Source organism: Vespa crabro, chromosome 9, assembly GCF_910589235.1.
Source record: "Vespa crabro chromosome 9, iyVesCrab1.2, whole genome shotgun sequence".
NCBI classification, from domain to species: Eukaryota; Metazoa; Arthropoda; class Insecta; order Hymenoptera; family Vespidae; genus Vespa; species Vespa crabro.
The window spans coordinates 612,422-627,246 of NC_060963.1; the positions used below are offsets into that span (position 1 = coordinate 612,422).

General features: G+C 45.6%; 1 protein-coding gene across 21 annotated transcripts in view; it reads right to left on the bottom strand.

The window, feature by feature from the left end:
* Positions 1-14,825, bottom strand: part of LOC124427175 (GPI-anchored wall transfer protein 1-like) — a 121,069-nt gene that overhangs the window by 75,215 nt on the left and 31,029 nt on the right. For 15 of the 21 annotated variants that reach the window (XR_006942895.1, XR_006942894.1, XR_006942897.1 and 12 more), the window contains 2 exons: positions 13,441-13,707; positions 2,963-3,245 (listed from right to left, as the gene is read on the bottom strand). The gene's annotated coding sequence lies outside the window, so the exon portion shown is untranslated. Of the gene's footprint in view, positions 1-2,962; positions 3,246-3,457; positions 3,752-13,440; positions 13,708-14,825 lie in introns of all 21 variants that reach the window. The other 6 variants (XR_006942904.1, XR_006942900.1, XR_006942891.1 and 3 more) reach the window with 5 other exon arrangements.

Here is a 14,825-nt window from a genome sequence, read left to right on the forward strand (position 1 = left end):
GGTATCACGCGCGCCGAGGCCTATCGTAGAAGAGAAAAGCGTGCGCGCGCGCGCGCGTGCACAATGGCTACGTCCGTCAAGGTTGGATCCTCTTAATTAACTCGACTGGCTACAGCGTTTCTCCTCTGGTAGACATGCCGTGCATTTCTTCCCTTCCTTTCGAGTGCGTATCACCATATCTCTTTCTCTCTGTCTTTCTCTTTCTCTCTCTCTCTCTCTCTCTCTCTTTCTCCTCTTTCTCCTCTTTGAAGAGGGAGCGGTATCCTTTTGTCGGGATGAGTTGTGTCGCCGAGTACGAGTCGCTGGTGTCCGTCGTTATTATATCACTCTCATTATGCGCGCTTGCGCCAACGGCGGTACCGGTCCGATATCCCGCACGTTCCGCACCACGACAACCACTTTTCTCCGGTACTCTTGACTCTTGTCGTCCTCGTGCATGGAAAGAAGATACGAGAAAACTACCGTGAGACGACGATTACCGGCCTACCCGATTTCTCACAGGTGCTGCTAGATCCTTGATAAAAGAGAGAAAGAGAGAGAGAGAGAGAGAGAGAGAGAGAAGGTCGCGTGTCACGCGATGTCTAAAGTATGATAACGACTACACGACAATTTCTCTCGAGCTCAAATCTCACTTTCAGCTTTTATTACAAAAGCCTAGTTGTATCGAGAAAACGAATCGAAGAACGAAGGAGAATAAGATCGATACTTTGACTGTCTAAGCTGTATACTCGTCTAGCGAGAAAGAACGAGAGAGAAAGAGAGAAAGAAAGAGAGAGAGAGAGAGAGAGGTCATTAAGCTCCCAAGCTCCGTCGACGTCTCGGATGTCGTCGACGCAGGACGATAAATTTCCGAGGAGGTCCGCGCCCGAGGATAACGAGGATTTCGAGACAGAGAGTACGTCGTGGCGAGGATTCGCAAAGAGGAAAGTGGAAAAGGACTTTGCTCTGGCCTTAACCCCTCGTGCTGATCCCGGTGTCAGCGGAGGAGGACGAGTCGCGAGGAGGAGTTGTCGCGAGAGCAGAGGCCTCGAGGGGCATTCGTAACGATCGTAAACGTAAAGGCGTAAGGAGCGTAAACGCGAGCGTAAAGAACTTAAAGCGTGCCTCGTAAACCGAACTAACAATGTGTACGACAACAACAACGATCGCGAGTTAAAACGGGGCTGAGAGCATCGAACGATACCTTCTTCTTCTTCTTTTTCTTCTTCTTTCTCTCTTCTCTGCGCGTCTTCTACACTTTTTCCCTCGAGTATTCTTCCCCTTTTCTTGCTCACCCTTGTCCGTCTCATCTTTCTCTTTCTCTCTTACATATACAGACATGCACACACACACACACACACACACGCACGCACACTCTCTCTCTCTCACTCTTCATCGCGCTCCGGAACTCACGGAGATATACGAGCGAATGCAACCTGCCCGGTAATGAATGCGAGCCGTAAAACAAGGACGCTTTGATTTACTCGCCGTACTAATGTTGAACGTAGAGTATTAATAAATTATTGATTATTAAGTGCCCGCTGCCATCCGTTTCCACGACGCGTATCTTACGACACGTTTCCTTCTTTTCGCACCAAAACTATTCCGAGAGATGAAAAGCCCTCGTAAAATTTGTAGATACGTACTTATATCAATGAAAGATATTACGTGCTAGGTATGTACGTTCGAAAGAACACGCACGTTTTGTGATCGTTCGCTCGCTAATCCAATCGATCCCTAATGAAAATATTGAGATTACTAATATCGAAGGTCTATAAGAGAGAGATTCTCGGCAGCGAGGATTTCGAGAAGAGAAGAGTCGTACGAATCGATAAACTTTAGACGACGAAGTATGTTCCGATAATCCTTCGTGCGATAGGGACGCGTACAAGGACACTTATAAAGTAGATGAAACGCCAGCCGACACTTGGATATTCCTCGATGGCCCGTACCCGTGTATAAATGGTCCGTAATCTCGGGAAGGGCAGGACCACCGTGGCCGCACCGTGGTCTCTGCCGTGTAATACGACAGACTCGTAACTCATATCAGAGCGCCCACGCCCTCAGGTAGCGGCGACAACGTTGGACAACATCGGACACCCAGGGCGAGGACACTCAATTAACTTTTCTCTCCGTCGTTCATCGTCGACCGATAAAACTGCCCTTAGCAGTCAACCGAGAAGCTGAAATTTTGCGCTTCCGAATGGTTCATAATTAGCGCGTCAATCTCGTCGACGTATATTATCGATCGATATTATGTTCACTTGATCGTAATAGTATCACGATGAGATCGATTATTGAGATATAACTATTCTATTCGAGAACGATGTTTCCGTCGTTTGATTTTTAAAACATTTTTATCAAACAAATCGCTGCATTATATTCACATATCTTATATCTTAGTTAACTTCAACTAGTAATTTCTATACGCTTATTTCCTTTTTCCCTCGTAAAGGATATCCTTAGAGAATTGCGCGGAACTGGTGTCGCGGAGATTCCGATCTCCGGCCTTCCTTGTTCTCTCTCTCTCTCTCTCTCTCTCTCTCTCTCTCTCTCGTACATGGAAAGATTTGTTCGAGCGATCGCGACTAGACAAGGATCGGTTCCTAAAGAGGCGAAGGAGAAAGAGAACGGGATGTGTACCGGAAGGACGGGGGCGAGGTAGGTGGTCACACACCCACGAAGAGCGAAACGATGGCGAGAAGGTTGTAGAGAAAGAACGAGAAAGAGAAAAGACAAGGGGAAGAGGACAAGGGGCTTTGGGTACGATCGGTAAGAGATCGGTATAATGAGCAGAACCAATATTAGTCGGTGTGGCCACCGACCGGCAAAGGAGTTGGCGAACGATCCCTGGCCGAAGGATCAAGCGGGTAATTGCCATTACGATATCATCTAAATGCTCTCACGGCTGTCCGTAATGAAGACACACACGGATACGGCAATGTGCGAACACGTACGTATGAACGTGCGAGTGAACACCCACCTATGGTTTCTCTCTCTCACACTCGCACAGTTAGATACATCGTTACACATCCCTGGTGCGAGCGATTCGAATCTCCTCGTCTCGACGCGGGCATCTCCTTCTTCTGCTTCTCGGCTCTTGTCTGTCTCTCTCTCTCTCTCTCTCTCTCTCGTCTTCCCTCGACGATCGATTGGGTGCCGCCCAATGCCATCGACGAGATATGAGGCGTGTCTAATTACGCGATCGGTGCACGTCCAATCAAACTCCCTTCCTGTCGACGCTCTTCGATTCAAACTGAATCCTTCTGTGAAACGACGAAAAGTCGATTAGGAGTTGTCATTGGGTCGCGATGAAATCGATATCGATCGATCGCCAATATCGTAAATGCATCGAATTAATAAAACGAGTTTCGAGACGATCGTAGAATCGATTTTCAACGCGATCAACAGCTCGTTATCGAAAGGGATAAAATCATTGGTGCGTTTCGCAATATTACATAAGTATCTATACACTTACATACATTAGAGTCGTTCGATTTTAATTTCCTGCTTGACGTCGAGATAATTACTATGATCTCCCTGTCGTTCGATGTACTAAGTCTCATTACGTCGGCTCCAGTAAACGGATACGCGTTGGCCCGCGACCCCTTCTTCTACGTGATTCTTCTTACGATCAAACTCGTTCCTCGATAAGATCATCGGGTGGCGTTACGTTCGAGCAGGTATGCACGCGAGCGCAATCATCGACACTATTGCAGACACGGGAGGGGTCTGATTTTTCGGTCGCGGTCCAAGTCGCTTGGTGGGAGAGCTGACGAAGAAGGCGGATAGAAGGTAGGTAGCCGTGCAAACGGCGTAGTGCCGCGCGCAGGGAAAATGAACATAACGGGGTGTAATTCAGCGTGATATCTTCACGCACGATGGCTACCGGTAATTGCCGTTTTTACGCGCAATCAGAGCATGAATTTATTGACCGAGTACGGGTGGTTCGATTACTCGCACCGTACTTACCATTTGCTTACTGCTCGTTCTGGAAACGCACCACTAGCAATCCTGCTGGTCCAAACTTATTAGACCACGTTACTGAAACGTCCCTAATTAGCGAAACGTTGTAACGCTCGCTACGCTTGCGATCTAGCCAATGAGAAATCCTGTACCGATTTGTCATCCCCCTTCGAGAGTTTTTACTTTTACATTACGCCGGTAAGATTTTGCGCTACTCCTTCTTACTTCTCCCATCCTCCTTCTGTCCACCATGTGCGTAGTTATTTACGACTTTGGCCCGAGGAAACTCTCCTGGGACAAGGATATGTTAATGAGCTCGCCACGACTCTTCTCTGCTTCTTCTTAAGAAAAATTCTCAGACTCTGTGTGTCCCTAATATGAAATTTAAATAATTTAAGAAAAGGACGAAAAAATGTTTCGCGAAAAAAATACTTTTCACTAGAGAGATCTACTAGAAAATAGATAGTCGTCGCTGCTGCATCTCTCTCTCTCTCTCTCTCTCTCTCTCTCTCTCTCTCTCTCTCTCGCTCTCGCTCTCTCTGGTTAACTCGATCTCACGATGTTGCGTGTCAGATGTCACTGTATCCGCCTCGCATTCTTCTGAAAAAAATCTGGAACGCAATTTCGCCTTCTCGGTGTACACGAACGCGTCCACGCTTTCCTTATTAGCTTTGGTTCATTATGAACGCGAAGCTCGCCGTGAAAATCGTCGAAGCTAACGCATTACGGCGCATGTCTCGAGCGCAAACTTGTCAAAGAACATATTCTTGCGTATATATGTATGCAGGTATAGGTACGTAGCTAAGTATATATAAGTATACGCATTGGTTTCCAGCAACTTGGGTGGCAAGTCCGACGACGGTCGATCGAGCAGCCTCACGACGATGCCGGCTCTTGGATTCGTCTCGTTCGACCGATCGGACGAAAGACGAGCGGACAGTTTGCTTCAACGAGTGCGAGACGTTTACACCCACGTTTAACATACCAATAAAATTGTCGAGAAGTTCAACCATTTCTGACGATCCAATAATGTGAATCTTATAATGCGACGAAGCGTATTTTTACACTCTAAAATTAACAACAACAAAGGATTATATCGCCGTAATAAAAATTGGCGAGTTATAAGTGACGATCGATAGATCTCGTTTCGTTTAAACATTGTTAAAAACTCAGGTAGAATGAAGTCGAGTAGGTTGTGCATAAAAACGCAAAAACGTGGCCCTGTCGACGTCGCGAGTTTATTAACGCCGACAATTATGCCGCCAGGGGCTAGGCGTGATTTACATGGGGAGCTCGTGAAACGTTGCAACCTTCGGCCGGGCCTTTACCAAGGCGCAACACGTACATATACGCCTTCCCTTTCTTTCCCTTTCCATTCCTTTTCTTTCCTTCCTTCTTCTTCTTCTTCTCTGCAGAAAATATAAAAAGGCTTCCTGGAAACTTCCTCGGACAGAAAGAACCGGCCGCAAGTCGGCAAGATTTAGTACAGAGTCTCCTTCAAGAGAGAGGGAATGGATTTCGCTTGGTCGTCGGGCCCCTTCTTAAACGAATCATTATCATAAACGTGTGACTCAACTGACGCGACCACGCGTTTTGCCCGACGAATTTTATCCGAATTTCATCGAAATAACGTAAGAAAATTAAAACGAATAATTTTTCTTTAATCCAACTCAAACTGCAATCGTTCGATGACGATAATCGAATTTAAAGTCACACCTCCTAGAGATTGGGAAAAAATGCTGACCGCTGGCCAAGAGGACATGAACCTTGAAAAAGTCGAGGTCCTCTACCTCGAGTCCTGAATTCCCCTAATTTGTTTGAGCGAAACAATATCGAGTTACGAGCGATGTTATCTAACGGACACGCACGTGCTACGGCTCACGGAAGGTTCATCGCGGCTTTCTGACGAGCTACCGTGCCGAGCTATCTTCACGAATCTCTGGCTTGCCACGAGAAGAAGAGAAGAAGAAGAGAAGCAGAAGAAGAAGAGGAGCAGAAGAAGAAGAAGAAGAAGAGGAGGAGGAGGAAGAGAAGAAGAAGAAGTAAAAGAGAAGAAGAAAAGAGAAAGGGAAGGCGACTCCCTTCCACGCACTTTAAGCAGGTTCCATGGCGCATATGTACGAATTTACGTGCGCGCGGAGACTTTCAACGAAGCCCTTCCGATCCTTCCTACTTGCGAAAATGCAAGAGGAAGAAAAAAGGAAAAAGAAAAAAAAAGGAGAAAAAAAAGAGAAAAGAAAGGAAGAAAAAGAGGAGAGAAAAATGTAGACACTCTCTCGAGGGGGTAGAAGTAAATCGTGGTGCTATCGCGATTGCGCTTAGAATTCGACGGACGACAACAAATTCCAAGTTGAGGAAGTTCGATCCAGAAACGAGATTTGTCGTTCTCCGGTGACACGGACGCCCGATACGCTCGATTTCGGGTATAACGGATTACGGAAACTTTAAAGGGTTGCTGCTACTCAGTTCGAGAGAAGGAAAGGAAAAGGTTCTTCTCTATCGTGAGATCCTTTGACAAGCCGACGCGCCACCCAGCGCGCGAAATTAGGACCGTATCGAGCAAAAAGGGGCCGAAATCCTGCGCTCGACAAGATGTTGCTGCTTAAAATTCCACCCGAGGATCGTACGACGTGGCATCAATGATGGATCCACCTTCTTCGTCGTTCTCTTCCTTTTTCTTCTTTCTCATCCTTCTTCTCCTCTTCGTTCTTCTCCCTCTCGGACGTTATTTCTTCGCAAGAGCACGACGAAGGAAGGAAGGAAGGAAGGAAGGAAGGAAGGAGAAGAACGTTCGAAGGAACAACATCGAGAGGACGAGATCGCAGATAGGAGTGAGGAAACACGATAAACTGTCACGCGGCATTTCTGAGCGTCACTCAATGAAGCGTCAAAACAGCGTTGTCCTCTCTTTCGTGAGCCTTCCAATTCTTCCTCTTTTCTCTCTCTCTCTCTCTCTCTCGATTCGTTTGTCCTTTTCTCTTATGCTCCCCCTTACGGAAAGCCCTCTCCGGATACGTGTACGCGCGTGCGGACCAATCGCATTTATTAAGGCGCAGTGTCACCGTACACGTTACCTCAGTCCACCTTGTACGCGTACCTACGCTCCTCTTGGAGGTGTCAGCCACGTCGATCGAGAACAGGTCGCGACGCGTGTCCCACCATCGTGTATCCTAACGAGACAAAACGACGCAACGAACCTTGTAGATCCGATAGCACGCTTCTCCGAGCCCTTTCGCAGCTTTCGTAGTCTTGTACTAACTCGGAAACACCTTTCTAGTTTGCTTTGGGCGTTCTTTTTTCCTCCTACTTCTCCTCCTCCTTTTCATTGATACATCGAATTGAAACGAAAGAAAATGAACGAGCCGATAATGCGTACCTTTGTGAGACATTAAATTATGAGAGCTATTTAAATCGGAATTTAAATCGAGACATCGAGAAAGAGAGAGAAAAAAAAAATAGAAACTCAATCGTGGTCATTGAAACGATTTTACGCAGTCGTTCGACCTTTAATCCTTCGTGAAACGTGCCCATCGGACATGTAGAAATCGCGTGTTAGCTCGGATCGCTAGCGACATGGACAGCCCCGTTGTCTTACGTAGCACGATGTTTCTAAAATTAACAAAGCCGTTTCTACAGATTTATATACTCGTTAGAAATCTAATGACCCATTATCCTTTGTCACGCACCGGCGTTAGCGGCACCGTAATTACCAAAACGCAATTCTAACATACTCCCTTCTATCGGTTCGCTCGGTCGTGGCTCGTTTCTTCTCGCAACTCCGAGTAATTTAGTTTACTTTCAAAAGCGCAATACTTTTTAAGAAAAGAAATGTTCGTTCGTGAGCCAATAATACGACGATCACTAATGAGAAAGTCCAACTTACCCGAAGGCAAACGATTGAAATCGAACGCAGGTTCATTTGGAAAACGTTTCATTGAACGTAACGAGGGAGAAATAATTGAATAAAAAAGAAAAGATCTGTTAAGGACTTGCCTACCAAAGATTTCCAAACATTATCGATTTGTAATTCACATGGTATGATGAAACTTTGAATGGTAAGAGGAAGTTATTCGACCGACTGACTGGCGAATGTCCTAAATGGTGGTCAACTTTGAAAAAGATCGCTCAAGTCGAAGCTCTTCTTCGTATTAACGAGACGAAAGGGGTATAGCGCTTTATCTCGCGTACGAAGTGTTTTATCCCTCCGATCCGAAACGTGAGAGGAATGCCAGAGCTTCGAGTCGGTCCAGCCTCGAGAAAGAGAGAGAGAGAGAGAGAGAGAGAGAACCCGCGGGACGGACAAAGGGGATCGTGATTCCCGTCCGTCACTCCTCGTATCCTGTCTCTCCAGAGAAGTAGTAGTTGTAGTAGTAGTAGTAGTAGTAGAAGTTGTGTAGTAGTCGCGCCTGTGGAAAGGAAGGAAGAAAGAAAGAAAGAGAGAGAGAGAGAGAGAGAGTCGTCCTGAATGGCAGTCCAAAGGTCTCTCCTTTCGGAGAGCCGGATGCTCTCTCGTCGTCGGGCGGACGTTTCGTGCCGTAATCCAGTTTATGAAACTCTGAACGTGGCGTACGTCTGCGTACTATGTACACACGCATTCTATTTCGTCGTTCTACACCGCGAATGGACAGGAAACGGTCCCGTCCTGAATGCTTCTGGAATTGGATTAAGACCGTTCAGAAAGCCGTACTACCGTTCAACCTCTCTCGCTAACTCTCTTCTCGTCAATGGCATACAAGATAGCCAAGAATATACTATATTCCGCCTACCTGTTACGCTGATTTCACGTAGAATCGGATCGTCTCGAAAGAATGATCAAAAAAAAAATTATGAAAAATATGGGACCGATGAGCGAAAGAGAGAGAGAGAGAGGGGGGGGGGGAACAGGATGATAGAAAGAAGTGGGCGAGGGAAGGAGGGTACGAGAAGCGCTAATTAGACACCGCGCGCGAATACCCTGTCGGTATACTATATATCGAGGCGCCGTGATTATGGCTAACCGAGCTCTGAGTACGTGCTGCCGTGGAAGAAGAAGGAGGGTGATGAGAAAGAGAGAAAGACTAGGTACGTGCGCGGCTCATACGTGGGCTTCATTAACGGGCCGTGTTAATTAGTCGCAGATAGGCGATCGGACGTGGCTCGTACGGAGTGCGCCAGCAACCACACCGATCCTCCTTCTACCCCTCGTTCCTTCGGCCCGCGAGCCAGACCCAATAATTGTGCCCGGTAGTGGTCAGAAGGGAAAAACACACGTGAGCCTTGATTTTCATCGAGACCCTTGCCTTCCTCGAGGTCAAGCAAAAATCTTACCTCCGACAACGCTCGATCATTAACTCTTACTAATTAATGCTATGATTTAGGTACCACCCTGAGCCACGGCCTGGCAAATACCCACGTCTTTCCTTACGGACTCGGCTCTTATCACCGATTTACCTTGCTCCGAACGGAACGTAGTTTGAACCACCGACTTGTACCTTGAGTCTCGATTTATCTACGAGAAAAAGAAAGAGAAAACGTCCGCGTTCGTGGAACACCGAATACAGGTAGAAACGTGGATCTATCGGGAACACGAGCTACGCTACCTATATCCGTGAGAGATAAAACGATGTCAATGTAGCCTGGGCTATACCTTTGAAAAGGTTCAACAATAGCTCTAATGAAACGCGACGTGACGTCGCTTACGCGGATTACGCTTTATAAGTAGTTTACGGATAAACGAAGCGAGGGAGACTCTTCTCTCGATTCGATGATAAAACCGACCTTGGTTGCGCGTTAAAAATGATATCCTCGTGTTCCGGAGATAGGAGCTCGATTAGCTCGCTTTAAATATGCGAGACGCGAGAAATAGATCCAAACGAAGATATACGATAATGGTGATTATCCGGTAAAACCGTACATGCGATAATTCCACCGCGAGAAATAGCTACTTGTCGTTTTCTGGCTGGTACGAGTCAGAAAATCGAGAAGGAGTTGATTCGCCGAGGAAGGAATATGCGTGTTAATGCACCCAAGGGTTATTAAGTTAAAATTCATTAGCCAATGGTATGCGACGAGATAAGGATACTTACGGTAAAGCGTAAAAAAGAATTTTAGCTCGATTAAAGTGGCTGAAACGTTTCCCTTCCGATCAACCTACATAACTATACGTATAATAAATGTGTCTTAACGCATATACAATATAAAATATACAAATATAATGCATATGATAAAAGAAAGTATCGAAGCGACACGTGGTGAGCGACACGCCTATCGACAAGCCGCTGCAGGTTGTTGGCCAAACGTCGACGCAATTAACATTAACCGATCGAAGGCGAGCTCGGCGTTAATTAACGAAATGAAACGAAACGAAACGTGGAGAGTGCGGGAAGTGATGCGAATGGTGGAAGAGCAAATGGATGGCGGTACCTTTCGTCTTCCTCTCTGCCAAGAAACGAGCTATTTCTAACTCAGCTATTTAACAGTTTGCAGACTGTCGCCGTGCGTCAGGTAAGAGACAACCGACAGCGTCGAACCTTCTTCGTCTCTTTCTCTCTCTCTCTTTCTCTCTCTCTCTCTCTCTCTCTCTCTCTCTCTCTCTACTTGTACCTGAGAAAGCACCGCCTGCCACGAATCAAGCTGATCTTTTGCGCTGGCGACGGCGGCGCAACTGTGTTCTCGTTCATTAAGACCTAAAGACTCCTTCCATGGACACATTTTTAAAGACCTACCAAGCTGATCTTTGCCGCGCTCTAACGACAAGAATTTAACGTCCGATGACCCCACCATTTCATCGGACAACGATCCAAATTTTAGAAATAAGCGTGAATTATGTTTTTAAAAGCGAATCGAAATAGAATGAAATTTCTGAAGGAGCACCTACATCTTAGAATCCAACTCGAAGGAGGTCCACCCGGGCTCGTTTCTTCAATGGAATGGTGGGCGATCCACCATGAATGGAGGTCATTTACTCGTATTCAGAGTCCACCGACTATATCGTGAACCTTTCATTGTGTCCAAAAGGACGAAGACTATAGCGGGACGAAGTCTATGATCCGACAAAGATTCAAGCGCGTAAGGACACGACACCGTGCTCGTGACGTCTCTCTTTCCTTCGTCCTTTTCTTTCTACGTTTCTTTCATCCTTCGTCTCCTTCTTTCTTTCTTTCCTTCCTTCCTTCTTTCTTTCTTTCTTTCTTTCTTTCTTTCTTTCTTTCTTTCTTTCTTTCTTACCGAATGAAAGGCTAGCCCGTGTCTCGGATACTCTTCGAAAGATCACCTTGCTTCGAGTCTCTTGTATTATGACTCCGTTTAATCTTTCACTTCAACCCACATATGCGCATAGTGGTCCCTGTCGTTCTCAAGACGAACGTATCGCGTCTCTGACCGAATGAATGGCAATTAAAATAACCTTGGAATGAGTTAACTCGAAGGTCAAGAACCTTCGACACCGCTCGACTGTCGACCTCGAAGGATCGATTCTCGAGCATCAAAAGTCACACGATTACGTTTTACTTCGATTCTCATGGGATCTCGATGGAATTACGATCGACATAGTTTTGAATGAATTATCTTCGAATCGATCGTTTAACGCTTAACTCGAACTCGAATACAAATGGTCACGAAATATGTGACTGTAATAACGTCTATGTGACTCTCATATCGCATAATCAATGTGGTGAACTCAAAGACACGTCGCTTTCTCGTACACGTGCACAATATGAAACAAGTGGCAAGCAATGGCGGTCGTGCAACACGTGCTATTGTGCGTGTCGAGTAGCAAATAGAAAAAGATAAAGAGAAGAAAGAGAAGAGCAAAGCTCGGAGAGACCCCTCGGAGAAAAGGTTGTAAATCCCTGGAGAGAGAGAGAGAGAGAGAGAGAGAGAGAGAGAGAGAGAGAGAGAGAGAGAGAGAGAGAGGCTATCCTATGACACCCTCCCGCCCGTTCTCCCTCATTTCATTGTGCATCGCGCTTACAATCTCCCTCGTTTCATGGCAAATCCTTCTTCTACGCGAAAGAGAGAACCCGCGGTGCTCGACGTGTGTGGCCAGGAATCGCACGACTGGAAAGAGAATCGCGAGGTGCACCAACGAAATTCATCGTTCACGCCGATCCCACGCGGCCATTATAACGAGACCACGAGAAAGAGAGAATGAGAGAGAGAGAGAGAGAGAGAGAGAATAGCGGAGAGTCCGAGCTTCACGACGATGACGATCAAGATCCTGTGTGGACGACAACGACGACCTCGTTAAGCGGCTCCCGGTGGATATAATATTATTAGGTGTGGCTCGCTACTTATGTACCGCTTTTACAAGAGATCCGAGCATACATAAATACTTCTTCCCGTTCGGTCGACTGCCGGACAATCGCGAGGGATAAAACTCGCTCTCTCTAAATCTTCTCCACGAGTATTCAAAGGTCACGCTGCTGACTGCCGCTCTTTCTTGCAACTCTTGTCCTATCGTTGCCTTAAATCATAAGTCTATAGAATTACGAACGAGTCGCATGTTCCTACCACCAGAACCACCACTACTACTCCACTACTTCCTACTACTACTACTACTACTACTATCACTACGATTACTACTAGCTAATATCCTTGTTAAAATACACCGTTAAAAGATCTTTTTCCTCAGGAGGATGAATATGCGACGAGTATCTCCCTTTTTGTGAAACAAAGACGTTCCTTCGACTTTGTGATCTTCTTGACGTTAAAAGACTATTATAACAGAAAGAAACCTATAGTTTTCCAGAAATACCGGCCGAGTCAATTCTCCAATCGACCCTTGTTACTTAAAGAGGAGGATCCAAGAACCAAGCAAGGTGGTCGTGACTCAGGAGGGATGGGGGATGGGTAGGAAAGGATCGGCCAGTGACTACACCCTCGATCGTTTTCTGGACACGAGGGATCGATTTATTATCGGCAAGGTGGCAGATAGCTCGTTCGAATGTCTTATGGGGGTCCTTAATCGATGCTCCAGGCACGCGCCATGTGTTAGTCGCACTTTCGATGATGCATCGATCCATTTCTCGAACAAGAAGAAGAGAACAAATTTTGCTAATGTCAAACAAAAGCACCATGAAAACGTAGAGCACTCGAAAATGATTTATTGATTAGAAAAATCATTAATGAGTTCGAATTTGAAGGAAAACATATATATGTGTGTGTGTGTGTGTGTGTGTGTATACCGAGCGAAAGTTATTCTTATACGCGAAAGTAATTCCCAAGGCTCTGTCCGAAGATTGGCCTTAACGACACCGGAAGAGACCATCGAAGGTGAACCTATTGTCAGAGTTAAAGGAACGTGCAACGTCATCGTGATATCGCTTTTTGAATCAGTGAAACAGCTGACAGTCACCTGAAGTGTCGGATCGGTTACCGTGTCGTTGAAAGTATAAAAATCAAACATAGAACACACGGCCCGAGGAAAGAGCTAACCAAGTTCGATAAATTTCCATCATCCAGGGAACCTGACAGTTGTGGGTAGAAATGAGTTTGAAGTTCGAGTTCGTGTCGTACCTTCCTTCCTTCCTTTTTCTCATCAGGGTCGCCACATGGTGCAATTAAAAACGGCGCCGAGGTTCTCTTTGTGCCACGCGCCCGAAAAGTGCCATATGGTTCTTCCGCACCCTCCTTTGCTCTTCTCGCTTTTCCGAAAGTCGACGAATCGATTGGTAAAAGATATGGGTTCTCGATGCACCTTCGGGAAGAGCAATTTTCACGAACGATATTATTATTCGTTTCTGTCGGATAAAAACGTGCTGCTTCCTCAATTTATTCGTGATCCTATAAAGAAAATTTGCAAATAATTAATACGCAATTAGATTGGCATTCGTATCGATATAATATGAATGAATAGTATAAATCAACCTTTCAAAAAATAAGAATAATATAAATTTCACGAGTAAAGTGATTTTATATGGCGTCGATTGAAATCGCCTTATAATTATTCATTTTCATTCCTATACGTTTAACCGATCGAACGTTTACTAGAGTTCGCAAAGGTACGAGAAGGAATAATCCATCGAGCTCGAATCTAAATCTCTCACGAAGGCCATAAAAGTACGACTGCGAAGGAAGGTTCGTGAGGTGGACGTACAGCGGTGCATCACCTGTCCAAACGATTTCATACAAGATATCCAAGACTTTCCTTTAGCAGGAGTACGCTCTCTTCCTGCGGATATACTCCGTGGACAACCCTTTACGTCAGTGACTATCTAATCGAGAATCTCGCATGGAAATTCTGACTGAGGAAGAAAGCTCTGACCTTTCGGGCGACCGAGGCTAAAGAATGGAAGACCGCAAGACGATTTCCGCGCGTAAAGACCGTTAACTGTGATCGCGTTGCCGTAAGGCACGCTACTTAGAATAATTTCTGCGTTTCTGTTCCAACGTTTTACGACCCCGCCCCTCTTTCTCTTCCTATCCTTTATCTACCAACCGTTAACTTCACGAAATTCATTTCCATGAAAGTGAGAGGTTAAAACGTTTACGTAATTTCCTTCGCTTATTGTCGTCGTTTAAACGATCAAATAATCAGAAACTTTCGAATATTAAAATGAAACCGTTTCTCCCACGATTCTCCACCTATGAAGATTGAACGATTCGCTTACTCTTGGAAATGAACGAAAGTAAAAAGATATAAAAAGAGTCTCTTTGGGATAGTCCTTGAAAAAAAAAAAAAAAAAAAAAAAAAAACGATGGGATCGTCCAATCCACGCGTTGATCCATCGAAACGTACGTACCTAATCCATTCAATGAAACGTGGGATCTTCCTAGATATTCTTTAGCTTTTTTTCTTTCTTTTTCTTTTTCCTTCGAGTTTCCTGGATTACTGAAGAAAAAAATCTTACTGTTTGGAAAGGAATAGTCGAGGTGTAAAGAGGTAAGAAATCTTGCGTAAA